A 17,315-nucleotide genomic window follows, 5' to 3' on the forward strand; every position below is an offset into this window, starting at 1 on the left:
TACAAAACAATAATATTTTTAAGGTAAACTTAAAAAGTATATATTTTTATTTTTTATTTAATATCGATTTATTATAAATTATTAGTATATAAATAATTAAAAAATTTAATATATAAATATAGATATTATAGTATAAGATTTCATTTTTAGAAAAACTTTTTTTGTCAATAATGAAAACGTATTATTATGAAATGTGTTAATCGAACATTGACAAAATATATTTCATTAGAAAATACTTTTATTTATGCATTAATATCAATAATTAACTATTAAATTAATTTTTTCATAATTATATAAAGAAATTTTATACTGATATAAGTATTTATATATTATAATATTTATTTTAAATATAAAAAAATTTATGACAAAATATATTATTAGAGTATTTGTTGAGATTAATATAAGATTATTTTAAATAAGAATTAATTTATATAATTATTAAAATATTATTAATTTTATGTTATGTAATTTTAATAAAAATAAATAATAATAATAATAAATATACAAATTTTTTAACAATTTAAATTTTATATGATCTAAATAATTTTGTTAAGTACGATATGAGAAATCATTGTAAGCTTCGTTAAGAAACTTTGTAATATAAAATAATAATAATAATATTAAATATATAAATAAATAAAATAAATTTGATATATATTTTTAGTTCATTCTGTGTATAAATCAAAGGATACCGAATAATTGGTAACGGATGCGATATATTATAGTATCGAGTATTAAAACATAATATATAAATTTATCTTGTTATTCAAATTTTTTGTTACTTAACTTATGTATTTAGAAAATTTATAATATTATTTATATAATTGACATAAAATCTTATAAATTGAAATTTTATTAATATGTATCAAAAGAAGAGAGTAACGTATTGATATAATATCAAAGGATACTGATTATTTAAATAACGAATACGTCATATATTGTTTGTGTAACGAAGTTCACTTGGCCATCTAGTTTAAAATAACATTTTCAATAGAAAGTTTATATGCTTTGTTTTTTTTTTTTCTTTAATTATTAAAAAAATAAATTGAAATTTAATTCAATCAAATTTTATAATAATTTTAAAAAAATTTTTCCTTTTAAAAAATATTTTGTGATGTTGTGATAATATGTATTAATACAAGTGCATCCTGATACTTTTATCTCTAGTAAAGGTATGAGTATCATGAACAGTTTTGTTATCTAATGATATTATTTTGATAATATTTTGTGTATATTCTTATAATATTTTGTCTAAATATCATCATAATACAATATTATTTTGATAATATTTTATGAATATTCTTATAATATGTTACCTAAATGTCATCATAATATGATGAATTATTTCCATAATAACATATAAAAAAAGAAAAAAAAAAAAAGAATCATTAATTTATAATTATTTAAATTGATTCTTTAAAAAAATATTATAATATATTATTTATAAAAATAATTTTTACTCTTATTTTAAATAAATTTGTGGCCTTTTATTAAAAGGCCTATGATCGATGTATTATTATTATAAAAATTAATGCAATGTTTTTAATTTATGCTTTCTTTTCAGTTTTCTTTGGTAATAACACTGCTTGAATGTTTGGTAATACACCACCTTGAGCAATTGTTACACCAGATAATAATTTATTTAATTCTTCATCATTACGAATTGCCAATTGTAAATGACGTGGAATGATACGTGTTTTTTTGTTATCACGGGCAGCATTACCAGCTAACTCGAGAACTTCTGCAGCCAAATATTCCATAACAGCAGCCAAATATACTGGGGCACCAGCACCTACTCGTTCAGCATAATTTCCTTTTCGTAATAATCTGTGAATTCTTCCAACAGGAAATTGTAATCCTGCTCGGCTTGATCTTGACTTTGCCTTTCCCTTTACTTTACCACCTTTACCTCGTCCAGACATAGCGAATAAATTTATTTAATTAATATTTTTTTTTGTAAATATAATCACACAGATGTGTACGTTACGGGGATTGTAACATAAATGTTTAAAATGTTATTTGGGTATTTTAATTTATAATATTTATAAAATATAAAACTTTAAAAATAAACCAATCACCTTATAGTATTATTTTTAGCCAATCAGAGAGTAGTATTCATTTTTATTGTTATATCCATCTTCGCGTATATAATACGCTAGTTGTATACACGACACGCTCATACATATACTGACTGGTGTTCTGTAACTATCTGTGTATATTAATTGTTTGTAACAATGCCACCAAAAACAAGTGGAAAAGCAGCAAAAAAAGCTGGCAAAGCTCAAAAAAATATATCAAAGAGTGATAAGAAAAAGAAGAGGAAGCGCAAGGAATCATATGCAATTTACATTTACAAAGTATTAAAACAAGTGCATCCTGATACTGGTATCTCTAGTAAAGCTATGAGTATCATGAACAGTTTTGTTAATGATATTTTTGAACGTATTGCTGCTGAAGCATCACGTTTAGCACATTATAATAAACGTTCAACAATCACAAGTCGGGAAATTCAAACCGCAGTTCGATTATTATTACCTGGTGAATTGGCAAAGCACGCTGTTAGTGAAGGTACTAAAGCTGTTACAAAATATACAAGTTCAAAATAAATAAATCGAAAATATTATTTAATTGATAACATAAAAATACATCAACATATAAAAACGGCTCTCTTTTAAGAGAGCCATCAAATTTTTTAAATAAGAGTAAATTATTTTTATATATACAAAAAAATAAAATAAACAATTATTAATATCATATTTAATATAAAATTTTATATATTAATAGCTTGAATATATCTATTATTAGTATATCAATATTATTAATTTTAAATATAATAAAGGATATCGCGGAATATATATCGTAAATCAGTGTAATGCAAATGCATTACATTACCTTTATTATTTTCATTTTACATTTACTACTTGTTTATGTACGCTTATAATTATTAGAAAAATATTTTTAATAATTTTAAAAAATAAATGAAATAATAAAAATTTAATAATAAATTATTTATTGAAAGTATAAAAAATGGTATAGCAAAATCTTTATTTTCTTTGATTAAGGCGAAATGTTTTATTAGTTATAAATTCGATAATCTCCTATCGATACTTGTTACTCTTAACTTGTATATATAAAAAATATAATAGTATATTAATTTATAATAAAATTTTTTCAAAAATTCAATAAGTTATTGTAAAATAAAATAGATAATATACAAATTATAATTTATTATTGCAGATATATTACAATAAAAAAAAAAAAATAAATAAAAATATTTGGTAATGTATGTTATAAACAAAATAATTTGTTGTAAACAAATTATATAATATGTTATATTTATTAACAAATTTATTTACTCTTATATAAATAAAATTAGTGGCTTCCCAAAAAGGAAAGCCTGTTTAAATTTATCGGATGTATTAAATATTCTTTAATAAATTTACTAAATATTTTAAGTAAATTATTATATTTTCTTAACCTCCAAAACCATACAAAGTACGACCTTGTCGTTTTAATGCATATACAACATCCATAGCTGTAACTGTTTTACGTTTTGCGTGTTCAGTATATGTAACAGCATCCCGAATAACATTTTCAAGGAATACTTTAAGTACACCACGTGTTTCTTCATAAATTAAACCAGAGATACGTTTTACTCCACCTCGTCGTGCTAAACGACGAATTGCAGGTTTTGTAATACCTTGGATATTATCACGCAAAACTTTTCTATGACGTTTTGCACCCCCTTTTCCAAGACCCTTTCCACCTTTTCCTCTGCCAGTCATTTTAATAAAAAATTATTTACAATATTTTAACGAACGGATAACACGTGTGTTAACCTCACAAGTATTGTAATGTATGTGAGCGCCGGTACAATTGTGCCTTTTTATATAAAGCATTAAAGATTTTTTAAGCCACGCCTATACAATTTGATTAGTCCATACTCTGATAGCTATCCAATAGGATATGACAACAAAAATTTTGAAATTTCATATAAATATAAATACAACACATTTATTTCGCATTTAAACATTTGACTTTGTAGTATCAAATTGTCGAATATAATTTTTAAAATTGTGTGTTTTTTTGTAAAAACATTATTATTTGAAAATGGCTAGAACCAAGCAAACTGCACGTAAATCAACTGGTGGTAAAGCACCAAGAAAACAATTAGCAACGAAAGCTGCACGTAAAAGTGCACCAGCAACTGGTGGAGTAAAAAAACCACACAGATATCGTCCTGGTACAGTAGCTTTACGAGAAATTCGTCGTTATCAAAAAAGTACTGAATTGTTAATTCGTAAATTACCATTCCAACGTTTAGTACGTGAAATTGCACAAGATTTTAAAACCGATTTACGTTTCCAAAGTTCAGCTGTTATGGCATTACAAGAAGCTAGTGAAGCCTATTTAGTAGGTTTATTTGAAGATACCAATTTATGCGCAATTCATGCAAAGCGTGTTACAATTATGCCTAAGGATATACAATTGGCAAGACGTATTCGTGGAGAACGTGCATAAGCGTTTTAAATGACAATTTAAAAAAAAAAAAAACAAATAAGAAATATTTTCGGTCCTATATATAGGACCAACATATATTATTAAATAAGAGTATATTATTTTTATTAAAAAATATATATATATATATATATATATATAAATTATTGAAATAAAATTAAACATTATTAAAATTTTGTTATAATTATAAGCGATTGCTATTTCTAAAAATAAATAAATTTCATAAAATTTATATTATTTTATATTCATTTGAAATATTAAAAAAACTTCTCGCTTTAAAGTAACCATGATATGAGTTATAAATGCAATAAAATTTTATACAAAAAATAATATTTATTTGTTGACGAATAATATAAAAGGTTTACATTTCTAAATAACATATATTTATATATGGTGTGTAAAAAAAAAGAAAAGAAGAAAAATAATTTATATTTTTAATATAAAAAGGCAACCGCACACAGTGTTCCCAAGCGGTCACCCATCCAAGTACTGACTGTGCCCAATGTTGCTTAACTTCGGTGATCGGACGAGAACCGGTGTTTTCAACGTGGTATGGCTGTTGCCAGTAATAAATGAAAATTTTTACAAATATATATTTTTCATAAATATCATTAATATTAAAGTATATTATTAAAATTTTCAATGAAGTAATCAATTTAAATATATACTTATTTATTATACCATATATTTTAAATAAAAATGCAACCGCACACAGTATTCTCAAGTGGCCACCCATCCGTGGTACTGACTGTGGCAAATGTTTCTTAACTATTATTTTATAAAATATTTATACAAAAAATAATTTACTCTTATCAAATATTAATTTGTGGCCTGTATTAAGGCCTATGTTATTTTCATTTTTTAGCAAAAATAATGAAATATTTCAATATATTATTAAAGTAACAGATCATTTCTTTTTTGGTGCTGCTTTTTTAATTTTTGTAGGAGATGATTTGGCAACAGAAGCTTTCTTAGCTTTTGGTGCTTTCGGTTTACGAGCAGGGCTACTTTTGGCAGCGGATTTTGTACTTTTTGCTGGTTTTGCTTTAACTGGTGCTTTTTTTGATGCCGCTGATGATTTTGCAGTAACTTTTTTAGCAGCAGTTGATGATGATGGAGTCGCTTTTTTTGCTTTAGGCTTTTTGGCTGCCAATGATGTAGTTGTGGCTTTCTTTTCTTTTGGTGCCCGTTTACTTTTAGCACTCTTTGCTGAACCTTTTGCTCCACTTTCTTTTTTGGATACTTTTGATTTAGCTGAAGAATTAGATGAAGCGGAAGCAGCCAATTTGAATGAACCAGATGCACCTTTACCTTTAGTTTGTACCAAGGCTCCCTCAGTTACAGCAGCTTTTAAATATTTTTTAATAAATGGTGAAATTTTATCAGAATCCACTTTATAATTTGCAGCTAAATATTTTTTAATTGCTTGTAATGATGAACCACCACGTTCTTTTAAATTTTTAATTGCGTTAACAACCATTTCTGATGTACGTGGATGTGTTGGTTTTGAATGTTGTTTTGTACGTTTAGCACCAGAAGCTGTTGCTTTTTTTGTTGGTGTTGTAGAAGCAGCAGTAACCGCAGTTGCTGCAACAGCTGTAGAATTTTCTTCGGCCATATTTTTTTACTTTATAAAAATAATGTATTTATTATAAATATTTAAATGATAAAATATAATAATTCTATCAAATAAAAAATAAAGGTTTTCAATTATATCATTATTCACAATAATATAAGTCCCTATGTAAGTCAAAGTACCATGTAGAAAACACATAAAAATTAAATAGTATTTCTAATTTACTGTCGTAGTAAACATGATTTATTTTTTCAATTTCTATAATATATAAAATAATAAATTATAAATTTAATAATAATATTTATTTTATAAATTAAAATATATTTAATTTTTTTATTAACAATTATTAATAAACATAGTTTAATATTAATTATTTCAATCATACAAAACAATAATATTTTTAAGGTAAACTTAAAAAGTATATATTTTTATTTTTTATTTAATATCGATTTATTATAAATTATTAGTATATAAATAATTAAAAAATTTAATATATAAATATATATATTATAGTATAAGATTTCATTTTTAGAAAAACTTTTTTTGTCAATAATGAAAACGTATTATTATGAAATGTGTTAATCGAACATTGACAAAATATATTTCATTAGAAAATACTTTTATTTATGCATTAATATCAATAATTAACTATTAAATTAATTTTTTCATAATTATATAAAGAAATTTTATACTGATATAAGTATTTATATATTATAATATTTATTTTAAATATAAAAAAATTTATGACAAAATATATTATTAGAGTATTTGTTGAGATTAATATAAGATTATTTTAAATAAGAATTAATTTATATAATTATTAAAATATTATTAATTTTATGTTATGTAATTTTAATAAAAATAAATAATAATAATAATAAATATACAAATTTTTTAACAATTTAAATTTTATATGATCTAAATAATTTTGTTAAGTACGATATGAGAAATCATTGTAAGCTTCGTTAAGAAACTTTGTAATATAAAATAATAATAATAATATTAAATATATAAATAAATAAAATAAATTTGATATATATTTTTAGTTCATTCTGTGTATAAATCAAAGGATACCGAATAATTGGTAACGGATGCGATATATTATAGTATCGAGTATTAAAACATAATATATAAATTTATCTTGTTATTCAAATTTTTTGTTACTTAACTTATGTATTTAGAAAATTTATAATATTATTTATATAATTGACATAAAATCTTATAAATTGAAATTTTATTAATATGTATCAAAAGAAGAGAGTAACGTATTGATATAATATCAAAGGATACTGATTATTTAAATAACGAATACGTCATATATTGTTTGTGTAACGAAGTTCACTTGGCCATCTAGTTTAAAATAACATTTTCAATAGAAAGTTTATATGCTTTGTTTTTTTTTTTTCTTTAATTATTAAAAAAATAAATTGAAATTTAATTCAATCAAATTTTATAATAATTTTAAAAAAATTTTTCCTTTTAAAAAATATTTTGTGATGTTGTGATAATATGTATTAATACAAGTGCATCCTGATACTTTTATCTCTAGTAAAGGTATGAGTATCATGAACAGTTTTGTTATCTAATGATATTATTTTGATAATATTTTGTGTATATTCTTATAATATTTTGTCTAAATATCATCATAATACAATATTATTTTGATAATATTTTATGAATATTCTTATAATATGTTACCTAAATGTCATCATAATATGATGAATTATTTCCATAATAACATATAAAAAAAGAAAAAAAAAAAAAGAATCATTAATTTATAATTATTTAAATTGATTCTTTAAAAAAATATTATAATATATTATTTATAAAAATAATTTTTACTCTTATTTTAAATAAATTTGTGGCCTTTTATTAAAAGGCCTATGATCGATGTATTATTATTATAAAAATTAATGCAATGTTTTTAATTTATGCTTTCTTTTCAGTTTTCTTTGGTAATAACACTGCTTGAATGTTTGGTAATACACCACCTTGAGCAATTGTTACACCAGATAATAATTTATTTAATTCTTCATCATTACGAATTGCCAATTGTAAATGACGTGGAATGATACGTGTTTTTTTGTTATCACGGGCAGCATTACCAGCTAACTCGAGAACTTCTGCAGCCAAATATTCCATAACAGCAGCCAAATATACTGGGGCACCAGCACCTACTCGTTCAGCATAATTTCCTTTTCGTAATAATCTGTGAATTCTTCCAACAGGAAATTGTAATCCTGCTCGGCTTGATCTTGACTTTGCCTTTCCCTTTACTTTACCACCTTTACCTCGTCCAGACATAGCGAATAAATTTATTTAATTAATATTTTTTTTTGTAAATATAATCACACAGATGTGTACGTTACGGGGATTGTAACATAAATGTTTAAAATGTTATTTGGGTATTTTAATTTATAATATTTATAAAATATAAAACTTTAAAAATAAACCAATCACCTTATAGTATTATTTTTAGCCAATCAGAGAGTAGTATTCATTTTTATTGTTATATCCATCTTCGCGTATATAATACGCTAGTTGTATACACGACACGCTCATACATATACTGACTGGTGTTCTGTAACTATCTGTGTATATTAATTGTTTGTAACAATGCCACCAAAAACAAGTGGAAAAGCAGCAAAAAAAGCTGGCAAAGCTCAAAAAAATATATCAAAGAGTGATAAGAAAAAGAAGAGGAAGCGCAAGGAATCATATGCAATTTACATTTACAAAGTATTAAAACAAGTGCATCCTGATACTGGTATCTCTAGTAAAGCTATGAGTATCATGAACAGTTTTGTTAATGATATTTTTGAACGTATTGCTGCTGAAGCATCACGTTTAGCACATTATAATAAACGTTCAACAATCACAAGTCGGGAAATTCAAACCGCAGTTCGATTATTATTACCTGGTGAATTGGCAAAGCACGCTGTTAGTGAAGGTACTAAAGCTGTTACAAAATATACAAGTTCAAAATAAATAAATCGAAAATATTATTTAATTGATAACATAAAAATACATCAACATATAAAAACGGCTCTCTTTTTAAGAGAGCCATCAAATTTTTTAAATAAGAGTAAATTATTTTTATATATACAAAAAAATAAAATAAACAATTATTAATATCATATTTAATATAAAATTTTATATATTAATAGCTTGAATATATCTATTATTAGTATATCAATATTATTAATTTTAAATATAATAAAGGATATCGCGGAATATATATCGTAAATCAGTGTAATGCAAATGCATTACATTACCTTTATTATTTTCATTTTACATTTACTACTTGTTTATGTACGCTTATAATTATTAGAAAAATATTTTTAATAATTTTAAAAAATAAATGAAATAATAAAAATTTAATAATAAATTATTTATTGAAAGTATAAAAAATGGTATAGCAAAATCTTTATTTTCTTTGATTAAGGCGAAATGTTTTATTAGTTATAAATTCGATAATCTCCTATCGATACTTGTTACTCTTAACTTGTATATATAAAAAATATAATAGTATATTAATTTATAATAAAATTTTTTCAAAAATTCAATAAGTTATTGTAAAATAAAATAGATAATATACAAATTATAATTTATTATTGCAGATATATTACAATAAAAAAAAAAAAAATAAATAAAAATATTTGGTAATGTATGTTATAAACAAAATAATTTGTTGTAAACAAATTATATAATATGTTATATTTATTAACAAATTTATTTACTCTTATATAAATAAAATTAGTGGCTTCCCAAAAAGGAAAGCCTGTTTAAATTTATCGGATGTATTAAATATTCTTTAATAAATTTACTAAATATTTTAAGTAAATTATTATATTTTCTTAACCTCCAAAACCATACAAAGTACGACCTTGTCGTTTTAATGCATATACAACATCCATAGCTGTAACTGTTTTACGTTTTGCGTGTTCAGTATATGTAACAGCATCCCGAATAACATTTTCAAGGAATACTTTAAGTACACCACGTGTTTCTTCATAAATTAAACCAGAGATACGTTTTACTCCACCTCGTCGTGCTAAACGACGAATTGCAGGTTTTGTAATACCTTGGATATTATCACGCAAAACTTTTCTATGACGTTTTGCACCCCCTTTTCCAAGACCCTTTCCACCTTTTCCTCTGCCAGTCATTTTAATAAAAAATTATTTACAATATTTTAACGAACGGATAACACGTGTGTTAACCTCACAAGTATTGTAATGTATGTGAGCGCCGGTACAATTGTGCCTTTTTATATAAAGCATTAAAGATTTTTTAAGCCACGCCTATACAATTTGATTAGTCCATACTCTGATAGCTATCCAATAGGATATGACAACAAAAATTTTGAAATTTCATATAAATATAAATACAACACATTTATTTCGCATTTAAACATTTGACTTTGTAGTATCAAATTGTCGAATATAATTTTTAAAATTGTGTGTTTTTTTGTAAAAACATTATTATTTGAAAATGGCTAGAACCAAGCAAACTGCACGTAAATCAACTGGTGGTAAAGCACCAAGAAAACAATTAGCAACGAAAGCTGCACGTAAAAGTGCACCAGCAACTGGTGGAGTAAAAAAACCACACAGATATCGTCCTGGTACAGTAGCTTTACGAGAAATTCGTCGTTATCAAAAAAGTACTGAATTGTTAATTCGTAAATTACCATTCCAACGTTTAGTACGTGAAATTGCACAAGATTTTAAAACCGATTTACGTTTCCAAAGTTCAGCTGTTATGGCATTACAAGAAGCTAGTGAAGCCTATTTAGTAGGTTTATTTGAAGATACCAATTTATGCGCAATTCATGCAAAGCGTGTTACAATTATGCCTAAGGATATACAATTGGCAAGACGTATTCGTGGAGAACGTGCATAAGCGTTTTAAATGACAATTTAAAAAAAAAAAAAACAAATAAGAAATATTTTCGGTCCTATATATAGGACCAACATATATTATTAAATAAGAGTATATTATTTTTATTAAAAAATATATATATATATATATATATATATAAATTATTGAAATAAAATTAAACATTATTAAAATTTTGTTATAATTATAAGCGATTGCTATTTCTAAAAATAAATAAATTTCATAAAATTTATATTATTTTATATTCATTTGAAATATTAAAAAAACTTCTCGCTTTAAAGTAACCATGATATGAGTTATAAATGCAATAAAATTTTATACAAAAAATAATATTTATTTGTTGACGAATAATATAAAAGGTTTACATTTCTAAATAACATATATTTATATATGGTGTGTAAAAAAAAAGAAAAGAAGAAAAATAATTTATATTTTTAATATAAAAAGGCAACCGCACACAGTGTTCCCAAGCGGTCACCCATCCAAGTACTGACTGTGCCCAATGTTGCTTAACTTCGGTGATCGGACGAGAACCGGTGTTTTCAACGTGGTATGGCTGTTGCCAGTAATAAATGAAAATTTTTACAAATATATATTTTTCATAAATATCATTAATATTAAAGTATATTATTAAAATTTTCAATGAAGTAATCAATTTAAATATATACTTATTTATTATACCATATATTTTAAATAAAAATGCAACCGCACACAGTATTCTCAAGTGGCCACCCATCCGTGGTACTGACTGTGGCAAATGTTTCTTAACTATTATTTTATAAAATATTTATACAAAAAATAATTTACTCTTATCAAATATTAATTTGTGGCCTGTATTAAGGCCTATGTTATTTTCATTTTTTAGCAAAAATAATGAAATATTTCAATATATTATTAAAGTAACAGATCATTTCTTTTTTGGTGCTGCTTTTTTAATTTTTGTAGGAGATGATTTGGCAACAGAAGCTTTCTTAGCTTTTGGTGCTTTCGGTTTACGAGCAGGGCTACTTTTGGCAGCGGATTTTGTACTTTTTGCTGGTTTTGCTTTAACTGGTGCTTTTTTTGATGCCGCTGATGATTTTGCAGTAACTTTTTTAGCAGCAGTTGATGATGATGGAGTCGCTTTTTTTGCTTTAGGCTTTTTGGCTGCCAATGATGTAGTTGTGGCTTTCTTTTCTTTTGGTGCCCGTTTACTTTTAGCACTCTTTGCTGAACCTTTTGCTCCACTTTCTTTTTTGGATACTTTTGATTTAGCTGAAGAATTAGATGAAGCGGAAGCAGCCAATTTGAATGAACCAGATGCACCTTTACCTTTAGTTTGTACCAAGGCTCCCTCAGTTACAGCAGCTTTTAAATATTTTTTAATAAATGGTGAAATTTTATCAGAATCCACTTTATAATTTGCAGCTAAATATTTTTTAATTGCTTGTAATGATGAACCACCACGTTCTTTTAAATTTTTAATTGCGTTAACAACCATTTCTGATGTACGTGGATGTGTTGGTTTTGAATGTTGTTTTGTACGTTTAGCACCAGAAGCTGTTGCTTTTTTTGTTGGTGTTGTAGAAGCAGCAGTAACCGCAGTTGCTGCAACAGCTGTAGAATTTTCTTCGGCCATATTTTTTTACTTTATAAAAATAATGTATTTATTATAAATATTTAAATGATAAAATATAATAATTCTATCAAATAAAAAATAAAGGTTTTCAATTATATCATTATTCACAATAATATAAGTCCCTATGTAAGTCAAAGTACCATGTAGAAAACACATAAAAATTAAATAGTATTTCTAATTTACTGTCGTAGTAAACATGATTTATTTTTTCAATTTCTATAATATATAAAATAATAAATTATAAATTTAATAATAATATTTATTTTATAAATTAAAATATATTTAATTTTTTTATTAACAATTATTAATAAACATAGTTTAATATTAATTATTTCAATCATACAAAACAATAATATTTTTAAGGTAAACTTAAAAAGTATATATTTTTATTTTTTATTTAATATCGATTTATTATAAATTATTAGTATATAAATAATTAAAAAATTTAATATATAAATATATATATTATAGTATAAGATTTCATTTTTAGAAAAACTTTTTTTGTCAATAATGAAAACGTATTATTATGAAATGTGTTAATCGAACATTGACAAAATATATTTCATTAGAAAATACTTTTATTTATGCATTAATATCAATAATTAACTATTAAATTAATTTTTTCATAATTATATAAAGAAATTTTATACTGATATAAGTATTTATATATTATAATATTTATTTTAAATATAAAAAAATTTATGACAAAATATATTATTAGAGTATTTGTTGAGATTAATATAAGATTATTTTAAATAAGAATTAATTTATATAATTATTAAAATATTATTAATTTTATGTTATGTAATTTTAATAAAAATAAATAATAATAATAATAAATATACAAATTTTTTAACAATTTAAATTTTATATGATCTAAATAATTTTGTTAAGTACGATATGAGAAATCATTGTAAGCTTCGTTAAGAAACTTTGTAATATAAAATAATAATAATAATATTAAATATATAAATAAATAAAATAAATTTGATATATATTTTTAGTTCATTCTGTGTATAAATCAAAGGATACCGAATAATTGGTAACGGATGCGATATATTATAGTATCGAGTATTAAAACATAATATATAAATTTATCTTGTTATTCAAATTTTTTGTTACTTAACTTATGTATTTAGAAAATTTATAATATTATTTATATAATTGACATAAAATCTTATAAATTGAAATTTTATTAATATGTATCAAAAGAAGAGAGTAACGTATTGATATAATATCAAAGGATACTGATTATTTAAATAACGAATACGTCATATATTGTTTGTGTAACGAAGTTCACTTGGCCATCTAGTTTAAAATAACATTTTCAATAGAAAGTTTATATGCTTTGTTTTTTTTTTTTCTTTAATTATTAAAAAAATAAATTGAAATTTAATTCAATCAAATTTTATAATAATTTTAAAAAAATTTTTCCTTTTAAAAAATATTTTGTGATGTTGTGATAATATGTATTAATACAAGTGCATCCTGATACTTTTATCTCTAGTAAAGGTATGAGTATCATGAACAGTTTTGTTATCTAATGATATTATTTTGATAATATTTTGTGTATATTCTTATAATATTTTGTCTAAATATCATCATAATACAATATTATTTTGATAATATTTTATGAATATTCTTATAATATGTTACCTAAATGTCATCATAATATGATGAATTATTTCCATAATAACATATAAAAAAAGAAAAAAAAAAAAAGAATCATTAATTTATAATTATTTAAATTGATTCTTTAAAAAAATATTATAATATATTATTTATAAAAATAATTTTTACTCTTATTTTAAATAAATTTGTGGCCTTTTATTAAAAGGCCTATGATCGATGTATTATTATTATAAAAATTAATGCAATGTTTTTAATTTATGCTTTCTTTTCAGTTTTCTTTGGTAATAACACTGCTTGAATGTTTGGTAATACACCACCTTGAGCAATTGTTACACCAGATAATAATTTATTTAATTCTTCATCATTACGAATTGCCAATTGTAAATGACGTGGAATGATACGTGTTTTTTTGTTATCACGGGCAGCATTACCAGCTAACTCGAGAACTTCTGCAGCCAAATATTCCATAACAGCAGCCAAATATACTGGGGCACCAGCACCTACTCGTTCAGCATAATTTCCTTTTCGTAATAATCTGTGAATTCTTCCAACAGGAAATTGTAATCCTGCTCGGCTTGATCTTGACTTTGCCTTTCCCTTTACTTTACCACCTTTACCTCGTCCAGACATAGCGAATAAATTTATTTAATTAATATTTTTTTTTGTAAATATAATCACACAGATGTGTACGTTACGGGGATTGTAACATAAATGTTTAAAATGTTATTTGGGTATTTTAATTTATAATATTTATAAAATATAAAACTTTAAAAATAAACCAATCACCTTATAGTATTATTTTTAGCCAATCAGAGAGTAGTATTCATTTTTATTGTTATATCCATCTTCGCGTATATAATACGCTAGTTGTATACACGACACGCTCATACATATACTGACTGGTGTTCTGTAACTATCTGTGTATATTAATTGTTTGTAACAATGCCACCAAAAACAAGTGGAAAAGCAGCAAAAAAAGCTGGCAAAGCTCAAAAAAATATATCAAAGAGTGATAAGAAAAAGAAGAGGAAGCGCAAGGAATCATATGCAATTTACATTTACAAAGTATTAAAACAAGTGCATCCTGATACTGGTATCTCTAGTAAAGCTATGAGTATCATGAACAGTTTTGTTAATGATATTTTTGAACGTATTGCTGCTGAAGCATCACGTTTAGCACATTATAATAAACGTTCAACAATCACAAGTCGGGAAATTCAAACCGCAGTTCGATTATTATTACCTGGTGAATTGGCAAAGCACGCTGTTAGTGAAGGTACTAAAGCTGTTACAAAATATACAAGTTCAAAATAAATAAATCGAAAATATTATTTAATTGATAACATAAAAATACATCAACATATAAAAATGGCTCTCTTTTTAAGAGAGCCATCAAATTTTTTAAATAAGAGTAAATTATTTTTATATATACAAAAAAATAAAATAAACAATTATTAATATCATATTTAATATAAAATTTTATATATTAATAGCTTGAATATATCTATTATTAGTATATCAATATTATTAATTTTAAATATAATAAAGGATATCGCGGAATATATATCGTAAATCAGTGTAATGCAAATGCATTACATTACCTTTATTATTTTCATTTTACATTTACTACTTGTTTATGTACGCTTATAATTATTAGAAAAATATTTTTAATAATTTTAAAAAATAAATGAAATAATAAAAATTTAATAATAAATTATTTATTGAAAGTATAAAAAATGGTATAGCAAAATCTTTATTTTCTTTGATTAAGGCGAAATGTTTTATTAGTTATAAATTCGATAATCTCCTATCGATACTTGTTACTCTTAACTTGTATATATAAAAAATATAATAGTATATTAATTTATAATAAAATTTTTTCAAAAATTCAATAAGTTATTGTAAAATAAAATAGATAATATACAAATTATAATTTATTATTGCAGATATATTACAATCCCACCAAAAACATAAATGTGTAGAAAGGCGTAGATGTAATAAACTTCCAATAAACTCAATTACGTCAGCCCAAAAAAGTTGTGAAATCCCGTAGAGAAAAAAAATTCTTCGAAAAAAAATTATAAAAATGGCATAAATTTATTGAGTAACTATTCCGTAAAGAAACATTAAAGTATTACATTAGCAACTTTTCGGTGACTTCATACCTACACGCACCTGTATAGGAGAACAAAAGATAATCGTTAACCCCCTACTATCTCCCTCCTCCCCTCTAATGTTATGACGTTATAATTTTTCCACAACTTTTATTAAACATCAAAATTTAAATTTAAACAATCAAAGTATTCTTTAGATTAAAGTCAAGCACCTACTTAACAAAGGCCTAATTTTTTTTACTAAAGTACGAAAATTATTGGTTTAAATTTCTTGTGTAAGTTTCTCCTTAGTACGTATTTATTTAATATTTTACTTCGCAAGTTTTCGGAATACAAAAAACGAATCTAAAAATAAAAAACTTGCGAAGTAAAATATTAAATAAATACGTACTAAGGAGAAACTTACACAAGAAATTTAAACCAATAATTTTCGTACTTTAGTAAAAAAAATTAGGCCTTTGTTAAGTAGGTGCTTGACTTTAATCTAAAGAATACTTTGATTGTTTAAATTTAAATTTTGATGTTTAATAAAAGTTGTGGAAAAATTATAACGTCATAACATTAGAGGGGAGGAGGGAGATAGTAGGGGGTTAACGATTATCTTTTGTTCTCCTATACAGGTGCGTGTAGGTATGAAGTCACCGAAAAGTTGCTAATGTAATACTTTAATGTTTCTTTACGGAATAGTTACTCAATAAATTTATGCCATTTTTATAATTTTTTTTCGAAGAATTTTTTTTCTCTACGGGATTTCACAACTTTTTTGGGCTGACGTAATTGAGTTTATTGGAAGTTTATTACATCTACGCCTTTCTACACATTTATGTTTTTGGTGGGATATCACTTCTTTTTGCCAGGCAATAGTATTTAAGTTGAAAGTGTTTGTAACAATTTTAACTCACCATTATGCATACATTGAATTACTGTTGAATACTGAGCCTCGTACGTCAAGAAA

The 17,315-nt window shown here is 23.8% G+C and overlaps 2 non-coding genes across 2 annotated transcripts; both read right to left on the minus strand.

Annotated features, from left to right (window-relative positions):
- Positions 1-4,963: 4,963 nt before the first annotated feature.
- LOC123304618 lies at positions 4,964-5,082 on the minus strand. The gene has a single exon (XR_006536620.1). It is a non-coding gene; the product is annotated as a 5S ribosomal RNA (ribosomal RNA).
- A 6,359-nt stretch (positions 5,083-11,441) lies between these two features.
- Positions 11,442-11,560, minus strand: LOC123304619. The gene has a single exon (XR_006536621.1). It is a non-coding gene; the product is annotated as a 5S ribosomal RNA (ribosomal RNA).
- Positions 11,561-17,315: the final 5,755 nt, after the last annotated feature.

This window comes from Chrysoperla carnea, assembly GCF_905475395.1.
Source record: "Chrysoperla carnea chromosome X unlocalized genomic scaffold, inChrCarn1.1 SUPER_X_unloc_71, whole genome shotgun sequence".
In the NCBI taxonomy this organism is placed as follows: domain Eukaryota; kingdom Metazoa; phylum Arthropoda; class Insecta; order Neuroptera; family Chrysopidae; genus Chrysoperla; species Chrysoperla carnea.